Source organism: Orycteropus afer, unplaced genomic scaffold (assembly GCF_000298275.1).
Source record: "Orycteropus afer afer isolate SDZICR_OR568_19922 unplaced genomic scaffold, OryAfe1.0 scaffold00040, whole genome shotgun sequence".
NCBI classification, from domain to species: domain Eukaryota; kingdom Metazoa; phylum Chordata; class Mammalia; order Tubulidentata; family Orycteropodidae; genus Orycteropus; species Orycteropus afer.
In genome coordinates this window covers 13,751,432-13,756,088 of record NW_006921627.1, presented here as the reverse complement: position 1 = coordinate 13,756,088, position 4,657 = coordinate 13,751,432, and positions in this window count along the sequence as shown.

The following is a 4,657-nucleotide window of genomic DNA, read 5'->3' as shown; positions in this document are numbered from 1 at the left end:
GCCAAACACATGAGAAGGTGCTCAGCATCATTAGCCATCAAAGAGATACAAATCAAAACCACAATAAAATATCATTTCACTTCCAGTAAGATGATTAAGATTTAAAAAACAACAACAAAACAGAAAATAAGGTGTTGGCAAGGATATTGGGAAGATAGAACCCTTATCCATTGCTTGTGGGAATGCAAATCACATGACCCAGCAATTCTACTCCTAGGTATAGACCCAAAAGACTTGAAAGCAGAGACTCACAAAGAGACTTGTTCACCAATGTTCATTGCAGCACAATTCACAATAGACAAAAGGTGTAAACAACTTAAATACCCATCAACAGGTAAATGGGTAAACAAAACGTGGTATATACATACTATGGAATACTACTCAGCCAGTAGGAGAAATGAAGTCTTGGTACATACTGTAGTCTGGATGGAGCTTGAAGACATTATGCTGAGCAAAATAAATCAATTTTGAAAGAACATATCTTGTATGATGATCTCACTTATATAAAAAGACAAGAAAATGCAAATGTATAGAGACCAAAGTTTACTAGTGGTGACCAGGGGTTCGAGAGATGGGGGAAAGGGGGGTAAATAGTTATGGTAGTTAAGGTTTTGTGTCAACTTGGCTGGGCCGTAGTATTGAGTGGCTTGGTAGCTGGATGTAGTTATTCCTCATGATGAAGTCATAATTACCACCATGGTGGAATCTGTCATAAGCAGCTAAGTAGTTGCCTTCAGGGTATGGCCTGCTTCCAGCGTATATGAAGAATCTTTGAGGAAGGTTCTAGCTTTGGGACACATCTTGGACCATTTTACCTGCTGATCTTGGGATTGTGCCATTTTACCTATTGGTCTTGAGTTTGTCAGCCTCAGCAGCCAGGAGCTGCATGAGTTGAAGAAGCCTCCAGCTCCAGTGACCCTGGAATAAGAGGCAGAGCTGAAGCCCAAGACTGAGGCACCTTCACCAAGCCCTGGAGCCAGCACTCTGAATTTGAACTGCTAGCCTCCTAAACTGTAAGAGAATAAATTCCCATTTGTTAAAGCCATCCACTTGTGGTATTTCTATTATAGCAGCACTAGAGAACAAAGAGAACAGTGGTAGAAAAATCGCATTGATTAAGGGTAGGGTTGCAGAGCTGATTATTGTAATTGCTGTCAATAAGTTGTACACCTGTAAAAGGTTCAAATGGCAAAAGTTGTGTGATAGATATATTAACAATTACAAAAAAAAAAAAAAAAAAGTAGCTGCTGAGGCTGCTTATTTACAACAAAACACCTCATGAGATTTTATTCCTTGGTTTGGAGGTTTAGGGTCATGATTTCATGAGACTTCGCAGTTAATTAGCCTAATAACATGTTTAATGTTTCTGTTCCACCCCCTAGTACATTGTATAGTGCCTGGGGCCCTAAAAGCTTGCAACCAGTCATCCAAGGCACAATTGGTCTTTATTCACCTGGAGCAATAGAGGAAGAAGGAGACTCAGGAATAGGAGAAGGATATGGAATGTGTGACTAAGTGCCTCAATTAATAACTACCTCTTTTGCAATGAGACCAAAAAAACTGGTCCCTGGCTACCATTTCTGAGCATTTTGAGCAAAGATTCCATAGAAGAATCCTGATCAAAAGGGGGAAATGCAGAACAGAATTACAAATTCTCATGGACTCTAGACTTTCTGGAGCCATGGAGGGTGGATGAATCTGTGACAGTATTGTCTTGACATAATCTTTAAACCTCAAACCAAAAATATCCCTTGGCATCATCTTAAAACTGAACAATCATTTAGCTTAACTAGTAAAAAAGGTCTTCCTTGAGCATCATGCTTTTTTAAGAGCTATCTATATGAAATCAAATTGACAACAGCAACTAGAAAGATTAGATAGGAACCTCAGGAGGCAGTAAGTTGATGTCAATGAGAGAGGAACAACACAGACAAAGAGGGTGAGGATGGTTGCACAATTCAAAGAATATGAAAGTCACTAAATTTTACATGTAGAAATTTTTTTGGGGGGGGTTATTTTATTTATTTATTTATTTTTATTGTGATTTGGGTGAAAATTTACAGAGCAAATTCACTTTCCATACAGCAGTGCACATACACTTTGCCTCATGACAGTAACTACAATTTACCACATACATGTAGAAATTCTTGAATCGGTATATGTTGTGCTGTATATTCTCAACAGCAACAAAATAGATAAGATTTAGAAAGAAGAAACTACAAGCTGTAGAATTAGGGTAAGTAAATTCATTTGGAGGAGCTCTGATAGCATAGTGCCTAAGGCACTTGACTGCTAACCAGAAGGCTGGAGGTTCAAACCCACCAGCCACTCCTCGGAAGGAAGATGGGACAATATACTTCCATAGTGATACTGCCTCAGAAACGCGCAAGGAGGGGTCACTATGAGTTGGGTCCGACTCGACATCACATAACAACAACAACAAATTCATTTGTGTTAGATCCCATTTTAGTACTTTGTTTTCCTGCTGGTACAGTTGAGATTACTATGGAATATACTGAAAGCTACTTTATCAAAATAGACAGGATATTAGTGTTTTTTATCTCCCATAATATGATTTTTATTATGTTGGTTGGATTTTTCCTGTTTGGATTTCTAACTTTCCTTTTTTTTTTAAATCATTTTATGTATGTAATATTTTAAAAATCTGCTTGATTTTTCAAATGCTACTAGTAAGTTTATTGGCTGGCCGAAAGAAGAAGCACTAGGGCGTATGGATAATACAAGTGTTTTAGAACTGGGAAATCAGTGAGGAACTAAGGGGACAACATCAAGAATGAGAAGAGGATTTTCTAAACAGTAATAGAAAAATTTGGAAATGGATAATAGCGATGGTTGAACAACATGATAAACATAATTAATGTCACTAAATTGCACATGAAAAGAATGTCGAAATGGCAAGTATTTTGTTACGTATATATTTACCACTATATATACATATATATATATATAGAGAGAGAGAGAGAGAGAGAGAGAGAAGCAGAAATTTCCACTTCATGTTCATGTTATGGCCTAATAGTGTAATACCAACATTATTGCTGAGAAAGACTAGGAAAGGTGGTTAATATATAAAACAACTGTTTGAAAGCATCAGAACCCTTTCAATGGAGCAAAGAATTAAGGGTCCAAGGTCCTAGAAAGGAGCCTTGGTGATGCAATGGTTAAAGTTCTTGGCTTCTAACCAAAAAGTCAATAATAGTTTGAACCCTAGAAGAAAGATGTGGCAGTGTACTTTCATAAAGATTACAGCTTTGGAACACTATGAGGCACTTCTACTTTGTCCTATAGGGTTGCTATGAGTCAAAATCTACTTAATAGCAACAAGCTTATTTTTGTTTTAAGATTCTAGGGAGAATGGAAGCCAGAGATGGCATTGGCTGACTTACACAGTGACTGAAATACTAAGCATCTGTGCAGAGAGGGACAGCTGAGAAGCTGAAAAGCCAAATAGAGTTTTCAGAAGTCTCAAAGGTCAAGGGGGAAAACTGGAGCTTACAACCCACCAAGAACTATCCTAGGAATACTGGAAAACTGGAAATGGACTATTATATCATAAAAACTGAAATCTAGTTTATTTGTTTTATATTTTTTTAAATATGAAACTAAGTTTTTAAAAGATTTATTATGGTAAATGTATCTATAACAAAAGATTTTCCATTTTAACAATTTTTAAGTATACAATTAAATGGCTGACAAGTTTCCCTTATTGTTAATATCTTACATTGATATTATACATTTGTTACAATTAATGAGCCAATATTGATACATTATTATCTAAAGCCCATACTTAATTCAGATGTCCTTAACTTTTTGTTTTGCTTTTTTTTGTATATGAAAATATACACAAAAAACTTACCTATTCAATAATTTTCACATGTATAGTTCATTGACAAGGGCTGCATTCTTCACATTGTGTCATTATTCTCACTGTATTTACATTATTTCACCATTTATACTCTCTACCCCTTAAAATTTTCATCTGTGTTTTAGAGTTACTGTTGTCATTTCAATCTTATCCAAGTAACTCTTCAATAGGGTGCAAAGCTCGAAACAGACATTCTTTCTGTATTGATATAATTGTTTAGTTTAAAGATAACTTCATGAGTTAATTTTGGCTCAAGGTTCAAAAGCTGTTTCCAGGCAATAGATTCAGCAGTCCCTCCAGTGTCAGTGTGTCCAATAACTTTGGTTTCCAACAAGATTTTTAAGTTCCATTCTTCAATTTTTTTCCTTTTGATTTTTATCCATTTATTGAATCCCTGACAAAAAATGTTCTGTAATGGTACCAGGCACCATCCATTTCTTCTGGTCTCATGGCATGGGAGCTAGTAGTTCATGGAAGCAATTACACCTGCACACTATTTCCTTCTCCAGTTCCTGGATCTCCTTCTTCCTCTGTTGCTCCAGGCAATTAGAGACCAATTGTTGTATCCTGGATGACCCAAGCTTTTAAGACCCCAGGCACTACCCACTGAACTAAGAGAAAGAGCTGTTGTTGTTGTTATGTGCCGTCCAGTCGACCCAACTCATAGGGAACCCTCCTTGGGTTGCAGAGGCAGTATCACTATGGAAGTAGATTGCCCAACCTTCCTTCCAAGGAGTGGCTGGTGGGTTTGAACCTCCAGCCTTCTGGTTAGTA